This window comes from Dermacentor albipictus, chromosome 2 (assembly GCF_038994185.2).
Source record: "Dermacentor albipictus isolate Rhodes 1998 colony chromosome 2, USDA_Dalb.pri_finalv2, whole genome shotgun sequence".
Classification (NCBI taxonomy): Eukaryota; Metazoa; Arthropoda; class Arachnida; order Ixodida; family Ixodidae; genus Dermacentor; species Dermacentor albipictus.
This window is the reverse complement of record NC_091822.1, coordinates 116,021,860-116,046,008: the sequence shown is the minus strand read 5'-3', so window position 1 is coordinate 116,046,008 and position 24,149 is coordinate 116,021,860. Positions and strand designations below refer to the sequence as shown.

General features: G+C 45.5%; 1 long non-coding RNA gene across 1 annotated transcript in view; it reads left to right on the top strand.

Moving 5' to 3' along the window:
* The first annotated feature begins 14,918 nt into the window (after positions 1-14,918).
* The window catches only part of LOC135917850 (uncharacterized), an 88,166-nt gene continuing 78,935 nt past the window's right edge, over positions 14,919-24,149 (top strand). Inside the window, exon 1 of the long non-coding RNA XR_010569435.1 lies at positions 14,919-15,039. This is a non-coding gene — a long non-coding RNA (uncharacterized lncRNA). The remainder of the gene's footprint in view (positions 15,040-24,149) is intronic.

The window sequence follows — 24,149 nt, the reverse complement described above, 5'->3', positions numbered from 1 at the left end:
GGTTTCATACAAAAGCATCAAACACATTCTTATTTTTCATGTCGTCATTGTATGTGCGAGAGACACGCTCGCGCAATGTAATCTTCGCATCTAATCAATCAAAAGTAGAAGAATAAGTCACGTTCATTTGTGACACATCCACTGCCGAGTTGGTGTTATGTGTGTGTCACAGCTTTTCACCCGTTCACCATTGGCGCGAAGTCGTCAACGAGGTGTACAAGAAGGATGGTCTTTCTGTACTCAAGCGAACACACCGAATGAGTCAGAGTCAGGAGGAAGACAGAAAAAAAGTTTATCGATTGTCAATGACAAAAAGATTAAACGAAACATAAGAAACACAAGAACACTAACACACATTCACTTAATCTTGGTCAATGATGAATTCAACAGATATAGTGGCTGGCAATAACCGTCTTGTTCGTTGGTTCCTATTACTACGACCCTTTTGGCACCCGTCGATCGCTACTTCGCGATATTGAATGATGCCGCAACGTGACAGTGTGACTGCAGTCGGCACGTAGACTGATTTCAGGATATTAAACTCCAAAAAGCACCATTTTGCCGAACGTCAAACACTTGTTTTGGGTTTCCTCGTCGACAAAGAAGGCATCCGCCTAGACCCGCTGAAGCTTGCAGCCGTCAGTGACTTCCACCATTCGAAGACGGCCAACGACTTCCACAGTTTACTGGGATTATGTTCGTACTTTGGCCGTTTTATCAAGGGTTTTGCACGCCAACCTCATCAGCTTATGGCACTCCTTCACAAGGACACACCGTTTACATGGACTGCTGAGTGTGAGTGCGCATTCTGTCAACTAAAATTTCTGCTCACCTCAACTCCAATCTTGTGGCACTTTGGTACTGAGGCCCCAACTGAGTTTCACACCGATACTAGTGTTCTGGGCGTCGGAGCAGTACTCGTACATGTGGACGCCCACAAGTCATCGCCTACGGAAGTCGTACTCTTACCAAGGCTGTGCGGAATTATAGCGTAACCGAATTAGAATGTCTCGCGGTAGTCTTCTCCACCCACAAGTTTCGGCTATACTTGTACCGCCGCCACTTTACGATAGTGACCGACCAACATCCTCATTGCTGGTTGGCTGGACTACGCGATCCATCTAGCCGATTAGCTCGGTGGTCATTACGGCTTCAGTGATACGACTTTTATATATGTAGAAGAGTGGTCGCCGTCACAGCGATGCTGACTGTTTATCTCGCCTACCGTCAGCAAGCATGCGAGATAGGGACGATGACTCAGATGAATACCTCTTTACCATCTCCGAACAGTTTCCTGGTGCCACCACCTTCAAGCGTGAGCACCAGCATGACCCCTTCATTAGACCTACTCTTGACGCCGCTTGGTCATCAGCATGAGGCTCACCTTTCATTATTGTTCACGGTTTATTATATAAGGCGAAATACCACTTCTCCATTTCTCATCTTGGTTCCCCAGACATTGAGACCTATAATCCTTCAGGCCATGCACGATGATATCACGTCAGGTTCCCTTGGCTTTGCTCGGACGCTCAACTTACTTCGCCAGCGTTTCTATGGGCCCATGCTCTGGAAGACGGCCATTACCAATTAACGATGCCTTCTGCGTGTGCCCTGCAGCCAGTTAAGCCACCGATATTACCATTTAAATACGTTGTTATCGAATTGCTGGGTCACTTCCCCAAGTCTACTACCGGACGTCGCTGGATTATCGTGTGTGCGGACGTATCCTGATACCCGGTACCCTGGGACGTCGGCACTTCAGCTACAGCAACTGGCGTTTCATCTTTCTTGCTGCACTCCGTGATTCTCTGCCACGGTGATCCACGTGTTGTGATTACTGACAGTAGATGGCAGCTTACTCCGGACATTCTAGAATATTTACTACGTCTTTGCATAAGTTACTACCGGCACTCGACCTCTTACGACCCGCAAATAAATGGCCTCACTGATCGCACGAGTCGTATCCTGACCAACAGGCTTGCCATGTATATCTTCACAAATCAGAAAAATTGAGATTGTATTTTATCGCTTGTTACGTACCCTTGCAATACTGCCAAGCATGAAGCCACGGGTATTGCGCCTTTCTTCTGTATGGTGCAAGCCCCCAAAGCTTCATCGGCACGATGCTCCCTTGGTTTCCACATGATGACTCTTCAATAGGCCAGACTATATGTCGTGCCGAAGAAGCCCATCGACTGGCCCACCTCCGGACTCTCTCATCTGAAGATCTTGCCAAGGCACGTCGTGATGCTCGACATATGCTCGTCACATCTGCTCCTGCGGACCTTGTTTAGCTTTGGACTCCTATACGGAAAAAGCGGCCGTACACAAAATTTCTTTCACAATACACCAGCCTATACGTCATGCTAAAACGATTGATTGACGTGACATACGTCATCGCAAGAGTGACTTCGTACAGCCAGCACTCACGTAAAACACACGTCCTGCACGTCGCCTGACTCAACCTGCGCCCTCATCGGGCTGTGTAACGAGCTCGGAGAGCTTCGTCTAACCCCGGAGAAGCTGTCACGCTGTAGGATACAGCCGAAGAAAGAGAAAGTACAGATATGTACGAGGAGCTGGCCGCTGCCGGCATGACCGTCGTCTCCCTTGCTCTACGCTAACCACCTATCATCTTGTAAATAAACCCATCCTATCCCTAATAAAAGTTTCATTCTGAAACAATTTATTGGCGTTGCTTCAGCTGCTTAACATGAAAGCCGGTTGTTGTCTGTCACCTTTGTAAGTTATGCGAGTCACTGCTTTGCTTGATGACCATCTAGCCGGTCGCCATTTATTTACAAGAACGTCAATAAGAAGCTTCTGAACGATGGCGCAAACACCGCTGTGGCGCTTTACCTTGTCCGTAAGCGTATTACCGTTTACGCAAGTGACCTAGTCCTAAGAAGTGCTTTTGGTGCTTGCGAGCAACAATCACGTACACAAGATAGCCGTCTTATGCGCAAGTCTCCCTGAAACAGCGCGACCCTGCATTTTGTTCACAAAAGCCAAACCTACTACCATGATACCCTTCAAATCCTCGATCTGTGAAATAGACTACCCGCACGGCAACCCCATTCTTGCATTCTACAGACTTTGCAGACAAAGCATAACGCAAGAGAAACATCGATAACGACACAATAGCTGCATCAGCGGAAGAGTACGCATTTGGGCTGGTTCGTTCATGATTACGAGCATGTTTTACTGCTCGTAACTGCATCAGATTTTGCGTGAAAGACGCTGCATGCTTTGGCGTACGCAGCAGAGTATGGTAGCTACGAGGAAGTGTAATGGCACTGACACAACTAAAAAAAAAATCAAGAAACAAAAGGTCCGCTGCGCACAGATCTTCACGCGCTTGTTTTTCTCGAGACATTCGAGCGCCACCACGTGACTCTGCTCCACCAATACGTAGGCGTAGGCCTCATCGCCTGCCCTCGCTGGTGGGCTCTGGGGCCAAGATGAAAGAATGTCACTGCCTTTAGTTTTCTTCATGTGTCTGAGTGGAAGCAGTATCAGCTTGAGAAGCAGAGTTTAGCCTACGTTTATGGTTTCGCACGGTGATGTTACAATAGCAGCCTATTTTATCTCAAAATACACGATAAATTATTTTAATCAAGTATAGGAAATACAGATACGCACGCACGTCTTTCCAGACGTATCATGATACAGATACAAGGTTCCCAAAGAGCACCAAAGGTAGTGTCTAATATACATGTATCTTCGATACTGCGCAGCGCTATTCATGGGTATACATATCCATATGTATACACCAGTATAAGTATCGCTCCACCACAATGACGATGACGGCTTGAGTGCAGCAAGGACGGGATTGCGAGACCACAGCCACCACCGCTGTCCCCCGCGGCGAACAGCGCATGTGTGTCATCCTAAATTCGTGCAAATTAGTATGAAATAAATTCTGTGGTTCCACGTCGCGCAATTGCAGAATGGCCTATGGGGGACGATAAGGGAAGGGTCCATATTAATTCGGTTCATTGGGCCAGTATTCGCAATAAGCTGTTAAAGCTAAGGTTGTTCTTAAGAGGAAACTTCAGCTAATCTTGATGACTGACATATAATCAGCGAAAGTGACCGGCGAATTTAAAAGGCCACTTACGAAAGAAATATTGTGCATTAAACGCAAGGACTATGCGATGCGCTTGTGCATGGTGTCTGCTTCGGAATGCGGTAGGCACTACCAAGAGTCGTACTCACGACCTCTCGTCCAGCAGCCGAAGACCTTAACCACTCAGTCACCAGAGCGGGAACGTTTCCAATTGAAGAAACGGCGTACTTTCACACGGAGACTGAAGCTAGAATATAGGATACTATCAATTGGCTACTTATAGCTGGTAGCCAATTTAAATACGCATGACCTACGCCGATATTGCGACGGGCAGCCTAAAACAATATACGTAGCAGTCCATTAGGTAATTGTTGAGCGGCTCTTGTATTTAATTTTTTTCGTCTACAAGCGACATGTTGCGGTATTCATATTACAGAACATACATACAACATATTGTGGAATAGTAGAAGTAGACTGCAACATGTGTGAGAATTATTTATTTTTTGCTAATTAACGTGCGCATCAGCAGGCAACTTCGGAAAAATTCAATGTGCCTGTAGACAAAACCTGAGCACAAAGTTTCGTTTTTTTTCCTTTTCAGAGAACACGTGGGGTTTCAGACATGGTTCTCACGCACAACTTCACGAGTGTTTCAATCGGCATTGAAAGACAACACGATGGAATGCCGACATGGCTTTGGTTACCGCATTTATCGCAGTTAACTACGATATCTTGCAGAACGTTCTTTCCTCTGTCTCTGCGTACAGATTGAACTTTGCATTTCCGCATAACGCGACTGCTGTGAAATTGCGGAGCCCTCTACATGCTTCTGCTTCTATGAATCGTTATTTCTTCAGCTGAACTATGCAAAATGCTGTTGGAATAACAAGCGCCATTTCTGAAGCTACGCAATACGGACAGACGTTGTTACACGCGCACTGTAGTCGCCAGTTAGTGCACCGTCCACATGGGACAACCTGAAACTTTTTCCTCAGCGTAAACCCGTGCTAAGGAACAAAAGCAAAGGCCAAGCAACACACACGCGGTCAAGCACGAGCGCATGCGCATTCACGCCGAAAGCCCACAATGTGTTAGAATTGCAAACGAGTTTAATGAGCTGATTGACCGAGTGGACACATGCTTCGTGTTTCTAAGAACATAAGTGACAAAGTGTTGAGAGGCTAAAGAAAGCAAACTGAAGGGGAAGGGCGGGAGGACACACTTGAGGTCCATGAATTCTGAATCTTTTTTACAAAATACATCAGGACGAGTGAAAGTTGCGTCCACTCTTGTATGATTTTGGTTACTTCGACACCTGAAGGCGAATATATATAGACCGTCAGTAAAGAAGCGAAAGCTAAAAGTGAAAAACTGGGTGTTCATGCAAGCTGTGCACTGAGAGTAAAATTATGAAAGGTTCTAATCCAGTATTCCGTATGCGTGATCCAAAGGGTACATTGCGCACCGCTACATCGTGGGCCAGTTCGCAACTCCGTGCAGCATCATCGACTACATATGTTCGCAGAGATAGTTGCAGAGGCAGTTTATACCTCACGTAAACTCTGTCATCGGTCTGTGACGCGGTGGTTTTGACAAATGTTGGTGAATTACCCATAATGTCCAAAAAGCCTATTCGTGATGTTGCAAATGTTCCTTATTATAGTCACAATGTCCCATGCATTCACGAAATTAATGAAGTTATCCTACCAGACTACTTGCGCAGAATTCTTATGGCGGTATCACGCGTGCCTTAGAAATGATAAATTTCTGTGCATGGCATTATGACTAAAGCACAGAATATTTATTTATACCACTCGTCTCGCTCAAGCGTGGGGTAATCCCCGCACGTTGAATAATTATGGGGAATGACTGATGCGTTTTAACGCAAAAGCGTTAAGGGCCCCGGGTCACACAAAATATGGCAATGGTGTCGGAATCGGCGCAAGCGTTAGCGGCCCAAAAACACATCTCAAAACGAGCATTTACAACCCCGAAGGCCCTCCGCATAGCGCCGACGCATTATTCAACTAATTTAATTTCTCAAAGCAAAATGCGCAGGAAAATTCGTGAAGTACGACTTCCAGAAAACGTACAGACATGATAGCGTTGGATTATTTTTTTAATATACGAGAAAGCATGTTGCCCTCAGGTGTAAATTCAAACACAAACCCATTTTCTAGCTGTGTTTGAGGTTTGTCTTAGTAGGGGCAGGGCAACCCGGTCGGTTCCTTCCAACAGCGTCAAAAAAGAAATCGCTCTACCGTAATCGAGAGTGCAGTTAGGCATGAGATGGCTATCGGCAAAGCAGATTGATTGGAGATTATACTAGCCACAATCCTAAACTGGGTGCGATGCACGTTCGCAGCTGAAAATTCGACCACACCAAACCGAGCCACACCCCATCAGGCCGTACTGTGCACTGGTCCATATGATTACAATAGTTTCCTATCACAAAAAGAGCCTCATTGCGAGTCTCTTCTCAATCAAACAGCCATTGGCGGCGCGCGGTACACACCGCGGCACTCGCGGGCCGCTCGCGTTGAAAAGAGCATCCTGCACCAAGGAGGAGGAGGAGACAAAGGATAGGAAAGACAGGGAGGTTAGCCAGTGTAAGTACCGGCTGGCTACCCTGTGATGGGGAAAGGGGTAAAGGGAATAAAAGGAGAAAGAAGAAGAAGAGGAAAAGAAAAGAAAAAAAATTACCGACGATTACGTTACTTCCTAATGCGGAATTTGAGCGCAGCAAATAAGCTGTTTCACCTTTTCGATAGATTGCGGCAAAGAAATCGAGCAACACATGTATGCGCTATCACAGAATTTTTTTTTTATTTTTCACACGAATTCCTTTAACAAAGACTCTACTAACAGTTCTTGACAGTCATGAAGGAAGCTTTGTGGTCGGAGAAATAGACTGATATATGTTCGACTTGGTACACCAATGCTTGATTCTCAAAGACGTTCACAAAGACGTTCACAACTGGGCCCTTAATGCCATATTGGCCTCCGCCGTGCATCAGTCGTCGCACTTGCATGAATGGGATTCGCGGAGATACGAGTCTTACACTCACCGCATTAAGTTGTGGAAGGTGCGCTGGCCTCGAGGGATATTTGTAACCGTTTTATGTCGAAATAACAACCAAAACAAGCGCGAACGAGACCGACCCAACAGAACCAAACAGGCGCGGGCGAGAGCTGTGGCGCGAGCAGACGATAGTACGAAACGAGCGGATCGGCTGAGACCAGACACGAGTGCGCATCGAGCCGTTAGGAGGGTCCGCATGACACCAGCATCGCGCGCGCACGTCACTGAAGGGGCCGCTCTCATTGGTCTCCGCCATTCACGGCTCGCGTCCTTCGTCTCCCACTCCAGCGAAGGGGGGCGGAGCTGGTTACGAGGCCGACGCCGACGACGACGCGAAACCCAGGAACGGACGCCAAAGAGCTGCGCTCTAAAAAGAAAATTCACACAGTAACGCGAAACTACGCTCTACAACGTTCAAAGGCGGTCGCACCATTCGCATGTCCTTAAAAACTTCAACAAAGCCCTTAAGGCCTTGAGTGCCGAAGCCCGTCTGGACCAATGTCCTATAGCTTTTTTCTCTGTAAAGGGGCGATTGTCCAGTTTTGCGAGAGCGGTCACAAGCATTGTTCTTCGCACTGCGTAACGGGGACAGTCAAAAAAGAGGTGTTCAATCGTCTCCTCGCAGCCGCAGGTGTCACAAGTAGGGTTGTCAGCCACTCCAATGCAGAATGAATATGAGTTCGTGAATGCCACGCCGATCCACAAGCGGCACAGAAGTGTTGCTTCCGCTCGTGGCAACCCTGGTGGTAGGCGGAGTTGCAGGCGTGGATCCAATTTGTGGAGACGTGCGTTCGTGAATTCACTGGTGTTCCACAGATTCTGTGTAAGAGGCAGTGTAAAAGAGGCCATTGAAGTGTATAGAGCCCTGTATCTGCATTTTGGAAATTACATATCTGCATTGGAAATGACGAATAAAACTTCGGTGTACTACAACCTACAGCTTCATTGATATTGTGAACAAATAATACGAAGAACTGGGAAGCAATACTTTTTGTAACTTGTTTGGGAATTAACTAGCGTAGTAGTACGGCCTTGTCTGCTTGCCCGGACGGTCTCGCTTTTTCGCAACTTGCCCGGATGTTCTCGCATTTGCGCCCGGATAACTGCTCTGGCTTTTGTGTGAAGTTCACTTGAAGGTCGCTGATAACGGGATCTAAAACATTTGATGTTTAAAAGAACCAGAAAGCTCGCCTCGTGCATAGCGTTTCCAGGAAAACAATACGGTTACATAAGCTGCGGTTTCCGGGAAGCGGGAAAAGCAGTCAGGGATCTTCGAACGCTCTCGCGTTCCACTCTTAAAGGCGAAAGTTAAGCGTCTTCCCAATTTTCAAGCCCTTTCACGGGTATCAAATAACCACAGGAGAAAATCGATCCCGGTACTTGATCTTTTTGTACGTTTTGAACTCGCACTTTATGTACCATTAAGTTTGTAGCACTTCACTGGATTTCTTACGCTACTGAACTAATATTTGTTGCACTTGATTGCTTATACCGGGACTTTTGGCAAATATCATTACATTTTTTCATCTCTTCTAGAATTACGTAGTACAGACATTAAGGAAATACACGGGGAAACCGGGAGATGGAAATTCAAGACGATGAGGAAAACCAGAACAAGGTCAAAGCGGGAGCCAATGTTTCGACGAGTGGATTTGTCTTTCTGAAGGTGACATATGCGTTCCTCGGCACAGGATATGTAGCTAGGGTTCTTTTAAAGGGGAGAGGAGGTGAGGTGGGTGGGTGCGGCAACGACCGAAGGTGCGCTAGCGGCGAGGGTCTAGAACTGAGAATAAAAGCCTGCTGCGCACAAGGCCGGTGACGCATTCGTTTGTGAACCGGCGTGTCAACGGCCGTGTGCACAGCACCCCTCTATTATCCGCTTCTCTGGAGGTCGTGGGCTGTCGTGTCTCTGAAAGAGATAATAAAAGGAGTGCCAGAAAACGGTGCTCGTGAAAAAACAATAAGTGAGATGGAATAAATATATAAAAAATCCAGAAATGGACAAAAAAGAACTTAGCAACCAAACTAAGTGTTCTTACCTATAGCTTGAAATTTAGCATATCGAGTAGATTCTAAGGCTCTTTTTGAAACGTTAATGCGTATCGGTTGCAATGTCTTGAAATTATAGATAAAGTATGATTGTCTGTATTTATTTTCTCGTTCAGGACATAAATTTGACTGTTAAATGTAGAGTTTAAGTTCATCAAAGTTATGACCTGACTGGTTGAAATGTTTTGCGAAGGCTTTGGGAAGCTTTCTGGCAGTGTCCTGGCGATGTCAGTTTCATTTTACGTTCATTTATTGTCCTCTTTCGCCGATATATTTTTTTCTTATAGAAGGAACATTCAAGCGTATAAATCAGATCCGAACTTGTAGAAGTAAAGCTAGTTTTCACTTTTTTTCAATTTTATTGTGACTTTAATGGTGCCTGCTGGTTTTTCACCTGGGGCGATAACATGCTTTTATTATGAGGAATGATGTTGGCTGACTTTTGCGTGCACTATCATGCCTTTAAATTTCTGCTGTGGGAATAGGTAACCGCTGGAACATTCTGGAACGTTTTTCTCAGACGCTCGTTACTTGATAATATTGGGTTTTTTTTTTTCGTAGGGTGTCGTTTATATTAGGGAGGGCATTATAATATTTGGTTGTAAACGTTGGTGGTCTTTCAGATTCTGGTGTAGGCTGTTTCTTAGTTAATTCCAGCTCTCTCTGCAATCTTGACGCGACATCATAAGCTCTGTCGAGAGCAGCTTGTGGATAGTTTCGTTTTGCTAAACGTTTTCAGGTAATTTCAGGGTATAATCACTGTCTTCGCTACAGATTCTTCTTATATGTTTCGCTTGTCCGACAAAAATTTCTCGCTTGCATTGTCGCGGGGAACGACAGTTGTAGTCTGAATGTTGCTGGCTGTCCGTAGGCTTCCGGTAAAGTGTCGTTTTCAGTTTTCCCATTTCGAAGTTAACCGTCACGTCGAGGAAGTTGATTTGACTAGGAGAGTGGTGAGCAGTAAGTTTAATACTCGGGTAAAAGTGATTGAAATGGCTAATTATGTCGGTTATGTCGCTTGTGACGTCTTCCCATATAATAAGTATGTCGTCAATGTAACGCAGAGAGGTGTGAGGTATTAAAGGGTAGGGTTTCAACAGGTCTCCTTCAAGCTGTCCCATGAACATGCCCGCATGCGTTGGAGTGAGCGGTGTTCCTATGCTACTGCCGAAAGTTCCCAGCAAGTGAATAGAGTCGAATCCGAAATAGTTGAGCGTGAGAACTAGCATAAGGAGTGACAAGTAAACTTCAGGAACGTGTGCTTCAGGATTATCTGCGAGAAATTTCGATACAGCTTCAATTTTTTCACGCATGGCTATGCTTGTGTAAAGATCAGAAACATCCAATGTGACTACAATGGCGCGGTAGGAAAGGATTTGGTGGGTGTTAATGCCGTCAAAAATTCCATGGGAGTGCGTCGTGTCTTGAACAAAAGATGGGAGGGTCGTGATTATTTAAGGAGTTAGATAGGGATTCGATAGGTGTGTTGTTACTACACACCATAGGCCAGCCTGGGATTGCTGCTCTAAGTATTTCCTCTACGCGAACGTTATGTGTTTTAGGAAGCAGATAAGAGCGGCGCGCTACATTATTTCTTGGCCATCGTGAAGCGATATTCAGATGGCGCGATTGGTTTCCTGGACAGGAGCTCTGGTATTGTGCTTTGCACAGTATTGCTGTAGTCTGCAATACCCTCACAACGTATCATCCTCAGTTTTCTTATTTGCAGATGACTGCGTCCCCTACCGGCGTATAACGTCAGAAACTGATCATTCACCGCTTCAAATTACGTCAAGAAAATAACCAACTTGTGCTCACGTTGGCCTATGGTACTTAATACGTCAATATATATGTTTATGTGTATTTTTGGGATACGAAACAGCATTTAACATTGTTCCCTAAGTTCTTTGCTCCTCTCATCTATGGATAATTACCGCTACCTAGGCGTTACAATATCGAACACATTCATCTGGTCTGACCACACCTTATAGCTAGCGGCTGACTGTTCGAAAGTGCTCGCTTTACTCAAAAGGCCCCTATTAATGTAACCCGCTCCTATTCTGAAGCTTGCCTATGAAACTTTCATCCGCACTTAACTCGAATATGCGTCACCAATTGGGAGCCCCCATCACACTTCCTTGATTAAAGCATTCGAATCGGTACAGAATCGGGCTGCGTGATTTATAATTTCGAAATACAATCGGAACAGAAGAATCAGTAGCATTAAATCTTCTTTTAACCTCCTGTCCCTCTCAACTCGCCACTTAATTTCACAACTGCGTCTTTTTCACATTCTGCACTGCACATTTCCCCAGCTGCGTAATACACTTCTTTTCCCTCCTCAGCACACTTCCCCTCGATTTTTCAATAGCTTAAGCGAACAGAGTCGTCATAGAACTACCACGGCATTCCGTAAATATTTCCTGCCCGTCACCATAGAACACCGGAACGGGCTGCCGCAATCAATAGTCAATGAGCGTGGTGGCACAGAATTTAGACGGTTATTGACAGCCAGTTTTTAAACCTCATCGCCTTCCTCACACTTTATCTCACACCTTATTTTTTAGTCTTTCATATTTTTCATTTATTCGTTTTTATTGCCTCTCAAGTCCTTATGCCTTTTTTATCACTACCCTGTATTTCTGCTTTCGCCCCACCCCCCTTATGTAATTCCCTGAACGGGACTTTAAGGGTTAATAAAAGGTACCGCTGGTGCTGCTCAAGCTGCTGCTGATGAATTTACTTGGTTCATAACAGCTGCAGTCTCAGTGTTTATATACAGCGTGATCATTTCTACTTTTCTTTCAAATGTTTAAAAACATCATGTTTCAGGTACGTTAATTCAAGTTTTTGAGCTGGATTATTTAGAGAAGCGGACATCGCTTGCACAAAAAATCGAAACACATATTAAACTACTTAACAAAACCCCGCTATATTTCTTTTAAATAATTTACTTTCTGCCACATATCGCAATTTACGAATTGTAGCCGGTAAGTTTGCAAGGTGCATCAAGTTGGAATAAAATTCCACAACGACACTAGTTTATAGATATGCGCCGCAAAGTCGCCGTACATATGCACTATTCCACTTTCTTTTCAAATAAAATGCTCTTTTATGCCTTCAAGCACGATAGTAACCGGAACGCCCATCTATTTTGTTTTATAATTTGGAAAATAATATCTCGAAATTGATGTCATCCTAGAATTTCATTTCAAGTGGATACGTCCTGCAAGCTCACATCCTAAAATGCGTAAATTGCTATGTGTGCCATAAGTAATTTACTAGGCAGCTATTTAGTGAAGTTTTGTTGATTCGTTGAATAACTATTTTGATGTCTATGGCTAGTAATGTCCGCCTCTTAAAATATTCCCGCTGAAGGACAATAATTGTGCTGTCTACCACAGGCGATTCGTAAAACTGCCGTAAAACATAAAATTATCCCCATATATATATATATATATATATATATATATATATATATATATATATATATATAACGTATCTGGACGCTCTCCTGCAGCTAATTATGACATTCGGACTGGAAATACCGGGATGTCGTCCGTTTGGTTCGGCGCCTCTCCTTAGAACAGACAATGCACCGTGAAGACGTGTCCACATAGCAGCATTTTCTCAGAAACATTTGTCAGTCAAGCTGATTCATTGTTTATTTAAACAAAAAAAAAACGCTAATGATCTTCTCTGTTATTACGTACCACGAATTATTCATTCAACCATGAGAGCCAATGAACAAATTTAGTGAATGTGAACAATAATGACGAGCTGCTTCGGTTTCCCTCTATATTACAAGGTATGTTTTGTTCTGCGTTAAGTGCTCTAATACTGCACTGACAAGGGGTGCGCTCACTGTGTGAAAGTTTGAATCTACCTTTTGCTTTGCTTCCCTTGCTGGCAGTAAATTTGAGTAAACGATGAGTAATGTATTACTGGCAAACATAAAACACTACATTAAAATTGCACTCTAAGCAAACATTATTTCTGCGAAAATTGCACTTCCTTAGTAACACAGATCGCCCTTTAGTAAACATGCATATATGATTGCACCATATTGACGTCAAGGTATTACTGTAAGCAATGCTATAGCTGGAAATCCTTTGAAATTTTCAGATGGGTGTGCGTACTCTACTTCTTTACACCGGCCTTAAACAGAGGGTGAAAAAAAAATAGAAATACGTACGGAAACGTGGTGTGTAGGCTCTCGTCTAGATGCGTGCATGACGTCTCGTAGAATATCTCGTTGTAGACCTCGTTGTAAGCCTCGTTGTCGTTCTAGGAGGCGGAAAATAGGACGGATCAAAATTTTCTTTATGTCTTTGGTAGCTCATTGGCATAGCAGACACTTGTAGGCCTTGTTTGAATGTAGATAAGAGACAAGATATTGCCAAAGTGGCCACAATGACAGAGCTAGAAACCTTCGTCATTCTTCGCAATCGCAGTAACCTTCAAGTGGCCGCCACCGTACAAATCTGTACTTAGACGATGGAAATGGAGCATGAAATAGCTTGCTATTTATCCTCCTCGCGGCTCTTCATCGGGTGCGTTCTTGATTGGATATGTCAGGAATATATACGATAATTGTTCTAAGCTTCTAGTGCAATGTTTTTTCTTGTTTTTTTTTGTTCACTACTGATTGGTGCCACGGTTTTACAGTATGTTTTGTTAGGTAGAAAAAAAAAATGTTAACAACGCAATGCCGTAGCACGAACCATTCCTCCAATAGAATAGGGTGATAAGCACTAACTTTCATGCCTGACCCTACACACATGTATTGTTCAATGACAAATGAATTCCAACGCTGAGCATTCAACACATTAGAATGCGCGAATACGTCTACAATGGGCACAAGGTGCACATAAGCTTTGTCATGACGCATATGAGTTCCAGCTGCTCTTTTTTGAGTCTCGTTCGCGCAGAACGGCTCGGGATGAGCTTCCTCTGCGCGCCAACTTTATTGTCTCTTAAGACGTTGATGAAAAAATGGCTGTGGCTTAGGTAAGGTTAAGCCCAGGATGCGAAGCATACTAGCCTTTATTTTAGTTGTTGAACCACTGTTTAGCCTGGTGAACTGCTGTTGCTTGGCTATATTTGGTTCGGCTAGACGAAGAAACAACTCATGCATTACTTCTTCGCCTTCAAGAGTGGAACGCGACAGTGTTCCCGTCGACCCGCCAAGGGGTGTAAGACAATGGGCTACAGGGCAGCGACTACGCGCCCCGCATTGGACGCGGTGAGCGTCGAGCAAAGCAGCGTTCGGCGCGGCAACGAAATGTGCGCCTGAGCAAGAGACGCACGCCTTAGAAACAGCGCGTTTCTAAGGCAACACCGCATTCACTAGAGGCGCTTTTGTACCGCTTTGAAGCGTTGTACTCGTGGCTCAGTGGTAGCGTCTCCGTCCCACACTCCGGAGACCCTGGTTCGATTCCCACCCAGCCCGTCTTGCAAGAGTTGAGCCAAAGCCACTTCTCCTCTGTCGTGACGTCACGGTGTCACGTGATTTCATGGTCACCGCCGCGCCTGAGGAGCTGGGTTGAGCCCTCGTAATATGCTTCGCATAAAAAAATATACTAGGAACTTTGCTCACTACTCTAAAATGGTGTACGCGTACGCGCATAAGCTTTTCCCGCAATACACGGATATAAGGCAGGACCCCGAGAACCATGAATAGAAATGTTACAGTCAGGAAGCTTCGTGAGATCGAGACTGTAGGCTTTCATAAGATGAAATCTCACAAGCCTCAAGGAAGAGCTATTCTATAGGCGCACCTTGTGTTGGAGCTGAGCCGTACGCACAAATATGAGCAGCGCGAATGTCCACGTCGCAAGTGAGTACGGGTTACTTGGTGTTAGCTAAGCAAATTATAGTAATTGCGATGCAGATAAGTGCCTCTCAAATGTGAAACATAAAATGCCATGTCCACCCATAGGGTTCTTTTTGAGGTTATTGTTCATAGAAATGCTTCGGATTGTTAACTGAGTGCAACGTTAAAGACACTGAAATTCACTTCCTTCGGACATTATTGGTTCAAGCAGCAAAAGTGGAACCAAAAAGGGACCAAACTGATTGACTGAATTAGCACGAAGCGGTATTGAAATGATGCAGGCTAACGAATGTATAAACACGATGACTGTAGACTGCAGATCATAGGTGCAAATTCTAACTCGCACAATTGCGCAATGTATATGCACCTTCGCCTTTCGTGTATTGATTAGGGACATAAAGAGCATACTACTACCTAAAATAAATGGCACTACAGAAATGCCAGCACCGCTCTTGTAAGTTCCTCTCCACCATCGTCTGTGAAAGTGGGCGATCGTTGAAAATATAGAGTATAAAGTGTGGGGTTTGTCGCGTTGTGCTTCGTATTGCCTGCACTCGCTGAGTATATGCGAAATGGTCTCTAAGGACGCTCATGGGCTGAGAGGCAGGACTTTTTTTCGGGTCTATTTTTGAGGGGATGCCAAAACATCGTGTATACACCCATGTGAAAAAGTGCGAGTACTCCATCGTCAGGCTCTATAACTTGTCGTGGTAGATGACAGTAAAAAAAAATGTGCAAGTACCTTGCTGTCAGAATCGAGTCAGTGCGGCAGCAGCAGCGATCGTATTAGCCTTCGTGCTGTCTCCCGCTGCAAGGCGACCTAAACGTTGAAAGTGCAGCGCTAACGAAGCTACTGTCACTCAGCGTACTTTGTCGACATTGCAGATCACTTTAAGAATGAGGCCCGCGCGGGCGTGCCTTAAGCAGCAGCCGCCCGAGTAGAACGTCCACCCGCCTCTACCCCCGCCCGTGCCATGCGCCGGACAAAAGACGGCGCGCTTCCACGGTGGCTTCCTCTCTCGCGCTCTCGCGATTCAGCAGCGGGCGCCTGCTGACCCTCGCAGACTTTCACTCGCACATATAGCGTAGGCGCTGAACTTGCGTATGAAGTTCAAAAACACGATGTTATCGTGTTTTTGGACTTCATATGCAACATTACGGCAATGGGGATGGCAGAAATGCGCTTAGAAGGTCAGTATAATTTCTATCGCAATATGGTATAAACTTTTTTAAACAGGGTTGAAGTACCTCAGACAGGCTGGCCAACGTTTCGATAGGTGGACCTATCTTCGTCAAAGGCGGCCTCGTCATCCTCGGCGTGTTAGTTTTAAAGGGTTAGTGCAGTGACGTCACGTGCGGGTGTTGTCGCTGGCGGCTGGTTTTAAAGAGAGAGATTACAAGAGGGAACAGGCGCTGTCGTCCGACGTCTGTGAGCCTCATTCTCAAGACGAAGGGACAAGAGCGTGAAAGTGGGCACGCGGGGAGGAAAGAAAAGAAATAGAAGCAGAAAAAAGGGGAAAAGAAGGAAAAAAAAAGCAGGGGGGGTGCCAGGGCCGTACCAAGACACAACAAAGGGGGGGGGGGGGGTGAAAGAAAAAGAAAGAGAAAAATGAAATCTTTAAGAAATACGGGGGCTTGGGAGCGTGTTGGGAATGCGAAAGGTTAGGAGGTAATCCGGGGGAGTCGTTGGCGGCATGTTTTTGAGGCATTAGAACGGCCGGTCAAGCAATAGGTCGAGTAATTTTGAAATAGTTAAGGTGGCGACGGGGAGTCTGCGGTGCAATGTGTGGGGTGATTGAAAGGCAGCGGCATGGTCTTTCAAGGGGCACTGCCCCACGCGCTTAGCGTAGGTGTCGTTACGGCGGCATCCAGAAGGCGATGGTTGAGGCGCCGAAAAAGGCATATTGACTTCGGAATGTGTTGTCGAGGGGGTTTCAAAAAAAAAAAAGACTAAAAAAGGGGTGAGGGGGAAGGGGGGGGGGGCGAAATCGGTATAGCAAACAGGAGGGCGACGCGTGCAGAAGCGGGCGCGGGCAAGTGTACATGGAAGAAGGGGATCGTACACTTGGTATAGACGTAAAATCCTGAAAGAGTACATTAAATTGAGTAGTAGGCAGGAAATTTTTTTTCCTTTTCTTTTCTTCCTCTCTCCCCCTCTCCCCCTTTTTTCCTCCGAAATGAAAGAGTAGGTGAGGTTAAGAATAAAAGTTGGCTGGTGGCCTAATGTGTTTTGTGTATTGGTTGATGATATGAGAGTTTCAGATTTAAGTTACAGCTTTTAAAGATTCTAAGTTGCCGCGTGCCAAATTAATTCCTGTCGGGTGTAGGCAATTAAACTTGTGTATGAGGTATGATTCCGTGTACTTCCTTTCGCGAGGGGAACGGAAATTTGTTTGTAGTATATAGAGCCTTGCTTTGTCAAACATATGTCCATGTTCATTAAAGTGGCTGGCTACTGCTTTGGGTAAATTGTGTTTTGTGTCCGCGCGGTGACCATTGAGTCTTGTATTGATTTGTTGTCCGGTCTCACCTATGTATTGTTTACTACAAGCGGCGCATTCTAGACAGTAGACTACATTGCTTGATGTGCAGGTGAAAGCCGAAGTTACTTTGTGTGTGTAATTCGACGCTGTACTTTTTACTGTAGTAGTGGATTGAATGTGTTTGCATGTAGAGCACCTGGGGCGACCACAGGGATTGGTTCCCAACTTCTTCTTTTTCTGTAGTTTGGCGTGCACAAGAACATCTTTAAAATTAGTGTTGCGTCTGTAGGCTACTCTGGGAGGGTCGGGAAAAATCTTCTTAAGTTTCTGGTTGCTGGTGAGAATCGGGTAGTATTTGCTTAGGATGTTATTCACGTTTGGGAGTGCGTTTGAGAATTTAGTAGTAAGAAGAGGCGTTGTTGTTCTTGTGATCTTCGGGCGGGGCTTGAGGACCTCGGCTCGATCAAGTTTGGTTGCAGCGATGTAAGCTGTTTGAAGGTCACTGTTTGGGTGGTTAGAATCTTTGAAAGCTGTAACTTAAATCTGAAACTCTCATATCATCAACCAATACACAAAACACATTAGGCCACCAGCCAACTTTTATTCTTAACCTCACCTACTCTTTCATTTCGGAGGAAAAAAAGGGGGAGAGGGGGAGAGAGGAAGAAAAGAAAAGGAAAAAAAATTTCCTGCCTACTACTCAATTTATTGTACTCTTTCAGGATTTTACGTCTATACCAAGTGTACGATCCCCTTCTTCCATGTACACTTGCCCGCGCCCGCTTCTGCACGCGTCGCCCTCCTGTTTGCTATACCGATTTCGCCCCCCCCTTCCCCCTCACCCCTTTTTTAGTCTTTTTTTTTTGAAACCCCCTCGACAACACATTCCGAAGTCAATATGCCTTTTTCGGCGCCTCAACCATCGCCTTCTGGATGCCGCCGTAACGACACCTACGTTAAGCGCGTGGGGCAGTGCCCCTTGAAAGACCATGCCGCTGCCTTTCAATCACCCCACACATTGCACCGCAGACTCCCCGTCGCCACCTTAACTATTTCAAAATTACTCGACCTATTGCTTGACCGGCCGTTCTAATGCCTCAAAAACATGCCGCCAACGACTCCCCCGGATTACCTCCTAACCTTTCGCATTCCCAACACGCTCCCAAGCCCCCGTATTTCTTAAAGATTTCATTTTTCTCTTTCTTTTTCTTTCACCCCCCCCCCCCTTTGTTGTGTCTTGGTACGGCCCTGGCACCCCCCTGCTTTTTTTTTTCCTTCTTTTCCCCTTTTTTCTGCTTCTATTTCTTTTCTTTCCTCCCCGCGTGCCCACTCTCACGCTCTTGTCCCTTCGTCTTGAGAATGAGGCTCACAGACGTCGGACGACAGCGCCTGTTCCCTCTTGTAATCTCTCTCTTTAAAACCAGCCGCCAGCGACAACACCCGCACGTGACGTCACTGCACTAACCCTTTAAAACTAACACGCCGAGGATGACGAGGCCGCCTTTGACGAAGATAGGTCCACCTATCGAAACGTTGGCCAGCCTGTCTGAGGTACTTCAACCCTGTTTAAAAAAGTTTATACCACAGTGTGCCATTCCATCTGCCAGCCCCTTTCTTGTTTTTGGACTTCTATCGCAATAAGTTATTTTTCGTTTCGAACTCATCTCTCCCGTCTCATTGCCCTATGCCCTCACTAGCAACCAACAATGGTGAAAGATGGTTGCGCCAGAGGAGGGCACGTTGACGGCAGGGGATTGCATGGTACTTTGTTTTGTGGGAGCCTTGCATCAAAGCGCTGCTCACTCTGTGTTCACACGCCGCTGCATCTGAATTCGTTAGGCACTGAGGACAGGGGAAACATGTCCTTTGAAACTGGGTGCCACTTCGTAGAGTGTAAATAGAGCAAGGGCGAAGCGAAAGAAAGGAATAACGAAAGACTTTGTGGTGTCTCTCGCAGAGAATCGTTGTAAAGGCGCTGTTGACGTCCTCAGTTGGGATTTGTTGAAGCTTAGGGTGTCGCAAGATAATATGAACAACAGATCCAGAAGAAACAAGTTGCCTATTTTTGGCCTACGTAGCCTATAAAATGAAGTATAGTCTGAATCAGAAAAGAAAGTGCTGTCGCTCTGCCAAACGCAACAGCAAGAACTGGTTACTGCTGAATGTAAAGGGCGTGCTCACCTGCTTGATAATTTCCAAGAAAGTCAAAACCGCCCTGTCATTATTAAGTTCGTTAATTGAAGGATACAGAGAGCATCCTATCTCGGAGGGGGTCAAACATAAAGGTACTAGCTTTGCAATACGAGATAACTTCAGCCTTGACGTCAGGCTTGCACAAAAGAAACTTGTAAGTCGTGCAAAAGCCACGAATTGCACTATTAAGAAGCGATATGATAGGAGACTCGTTGGCAAGAAATGTATGTATACGACGGAACTCAGGATATGATTGTTGAGTTGGAAGAAACAGCAGGAGACATACCTGAGCAATGTCCATAGATCAGATAAATCACAAAATGCTTTTCGTTCATTCAATTTCAGAGCTTACCATGCTGGTCGTGAACTCCACAAACGTAAAATACGAAAACGAACATGAATTCGCTACTGTGGCCTCTCCAGTTGAACCACACTTGATTATATAGAGTCAGGCTTCAGGCACGCAAGTAAGTGGTTATCGCAACATTAGATTGCAGGAAAGCTTCGCACTAAGACATTCTGTTCATAACAGTTCTTTTCCTCCCTAGCAACATGATATTGTAATACCGTTGCACCGATCAGCGCTTGATAAAAAATATAGCATCATGCTAGAAATGTAGAACAATCTTCTTTTAGTATCATGTTATGTGCAACTAGGGAGGCACCTGAATAATAGCTGCAAGGAGCATAAAAAGGAAGGTATTTCATGCTCCATTTCAGTTGTTTAAGCAGAGATTGGGACAATAGCGGTAAGTTTAAGATTACTGTGGCTGCGACTATTCTGGTCACCTCGGCCATATTTTATCTCTTATGTAGTTTCAGACATGGCAGTCAAATGGACGCTATGACAATGTCATCGCCAATGTACAAAAATAAATTGTCGTCCGCTGCAAATGCTACGTACTTATGCAAGCCCTATAACGAGGTCTACAATATGTCGTAGGAGACGTTATGCGCGTATTTAACCGAGACCCCACATACTACTTTCAGTACGTATTTCTTTCTTCTCTTTTACCATCGGTTTAGTGCCCGTGAAAGTAGCCGTACATGTACCCAACAAGGAAACAATGTGTTTTGCAATCGTACTGTTTCTACCACTATTACCTTGACGTCAACATGACGCGATTGTATATGCGAATTAACTAACGGGTGCCGTGTGATCCGGAAAATTCCATTTCCGGAAAAATTATTGTATGCACACAATGAAATGTTAACGTAGAGCTTTATGTTTGTTAGTAACGCATATCTGATTATTTAGTGAATATCTTTAAGACCAAAGGAAGCAAAGCAAACAAATGATTCAAACTGCCGCACAGAAGGTGCATACTTTGTAACGTCATTGTAAGAGCACCTAACGATGAATCAACTGGCCCAAATTTCAGCTCTAAATGCATACCTTATAGGCGTCTGGGGAAACGTAAGCGGCAAGCCACTACTCCTCTTGTTCGATATAATTGTTGAGCGCTTCTCATCATTTAATAAATGGACCGTTTTACATAGTAACAAAAATTGGCATTTTACACGTTGATTTTTAGTAAACAATGGATCATCATGACAAAAATATGGTGCTATCAGGACACGTTTTCGTAGTTTATTTGCTCTCCCGAAATGCGACCAGTCACAAAACACCCCATCCCAGCATACCAATTCATATATACCTACAGGACAGCGTCAAGATAGCTTGTCTAAACAAGTATATCACACGAAGCCAACAAACAAAGACAACAAGGAGAACGCACGGGAAATTGTATTTAGCAATTGAATTTAAGAAATGATAAATTAATGGAATTTAAAGCGAATGAAAAAACAAACTGCCGCAGGTGAGAAACAATCCCAAGTCCTCGCATTGCACGTGCGATGCTCTACCAATTGAGCTGCCACAGCGCCGTTTTCGTATCCACTTTCAATTTAATGAATTGATCGTTTCTTCAATTCAATGAGTAAACACACGTAATTTTCAGTGTGTTGTCCTTGGTGCAAGTGTTTGTTGGCTTCTTGCAATATGAATAATACTTCTCGTTCATTATATATAATGTAAACGTGTTTATTGGGCACCAGTGGTTGGGCCGACCGTCAGCGCAGGGCACGGAGTCTCAGAACGAGTAACGAGTGGCGTTCCCCCGAGACGAGCGCTGGAGGGCTAGACCCTCTAGAAAGTACTGGAGAGAGTGGCCCACTACAGTGTTCATCTTCTTCACTAAAATTACCTCCGGGAATGAAAAGGGAGCCATCCGGCGATCAAACAGCTCCCTTCTATTAGGGTATCATAGTATACTTTGAGGCATTCGACGTTGAATAAGGCTCCTCCACGATGGCGCATGTTCGAACACTGTTCAATTAGTTTGATCACGTAGTTAATGGGAGATACGCGCTCTACGATACGTTATGCCTTCCTACTTGGGCAGTAGTTCTGAAGAGAGCCCAGGTTCAGCGGAGGGAAAGCAAAACGGAACTAGCATGCGCTCCGGGAAGGAAGGTGGTTGCAGAGATGATGTCACCGCGAGTGCCCTCCTGGAACACTCGCGGTCATTGCAGGTCAAGGCCCGTGAGAGACCGCGGCACCCTTCATGTCGTGCCGTGGCACAAATAGGCGCATATTCAGATTCATCCTGCCCGTATGGTGGAGTTGTGTATGTTTTCATGTATTCTTCACCATTGTTTGAAAGATTCCTGCACATCTGATGCATTTTGTATGTGTTTACATGCTTGCGAATTTCTATGTATACCCACCCTGCTATGATCTGATTTGTGATCGCAGTATCTATAAATAAATAAATATAAATAAATCATGAGCGACGGGTGCCTATTGTACAGTAAGAAAAAAGGTGAAAAGCCGGTGGTGCTCCGAGTAGCAGTGTTGCACGCATTGCTTACGAAAGGCAGAATGACGTCCCAGTATGTGTGGTAAGAGGCGACGCTCATTGCATGCATGTGGCCGAGCGTACGGGTGAAGCGTTCTGTCAGGCCATTTGTTTGCTAATGGTACACCATAGTTGTGCGATGGACATTGTGGCACTCTTTAAGAATGGCTTCAACTACTGTGTAAAGGAAGACATGTCTGCCATCACTGAGCAGTTCCTCAGGTGGTCCATGACGCAGGTTGAATCACTGTAGCTTGAAGGAGGCAACATCGCGCGCTGTAGCTACCAGGAGGGCGGCAGTTTCGACGTATCACTTGAGGTAGTCAGCTGCCAGAATGTCCGAGCGGTTTCCAGCCGATGCCAAGGGAAGGGGCCCATACACATCGGTGCCGACGCTCCCAAACGGCCGAGTACGTAGCGAAATCGCGGCGACAGGTGGGGCGAAGATTTCCGGCCGTGACAGTCAGGGCAAGTACGAACGAAGTTCTAAACGTAGCTGTACATCCCTCGCCAGCAGCACCACTGTCAAAGGCGCTCATAAGAAACTTCCAATTGTGCACACTGTGGATGGGCTTGTAAAGCTACACATATATAGGAACAATGACTGCGAGGAACTACTAATAACCACTGGCGCCCGTCGGGGTTCTAATTGCGTCAGCTAAGCACATTGTTGCGAATGGCGAAATGGTGAGCTTAACGACGCAGCGTATGATGGATTGGTGGGGCTGATGAACAAGAAAGCACGTCTATAAGAGAGGTAATCCAATGGTCCTCGCACTGCTCAGATGCGATGGTGGTTAGGGCGGACGAAGAAATGGTAAAGCGCGATTGTGAGCAGCAGACATTGTCGTCAGGCAAGGAAGGGAGCGTCGGCGCGAGAATGCTGGCGTGAGCTGTAGGCGAAGTGTCCATTGGGCAAGATGGACTAAGAGAACTTTCAAGGACGACAACCAACATAGTGCATGGTGGTCCCTGACTGCATCGAATAGATGGCCATACAAATAATACCTGAGCATGGTGAGAGCCTAGATGGTGGCCAGGCATTCTTATTCTGTCACAGCGTAATTGGTCTCAGCTTTCATAGGCGTATAACTTACACAAGCCATGATATGTTGAGGAAAACCCAATTTGCGATGAGCAAGAACAGCGCCGAGACCAACACTGCTTCCTTCTGTGTGCTCCTTGGGTCGGGCTGTCGTGTCGTAACGGCGGAAAATTGGCGGAGTCGTTCGCAAACGACGGAGCTTTATCAAGGCCTTGTCCCACTCGGAGGACCCCGATGTGAGGGGCCCGTTGCTTTTGAGCAGCCTTGACAGAGGCGATATAACGGCTGCGAAATTGTGAATGAAGTGACGCTTCATTCACAATTTCGCCGCCATCATACTGTCCCTGACGAAGGCTCTAAAATGTAACGGGCCCCTCACATCGCTCCGGACACAACTGCACAATGCAGTCCGGATGCATCTGCATGTGCGCCCATTTCTGCCATGACAGCACTTGCTGAAGAGCGCCGCAATCACGCACGCGCCTTTACCTCCAATGATCAAGAGCGCCAGAAGAGCACTTGCGGTGACAT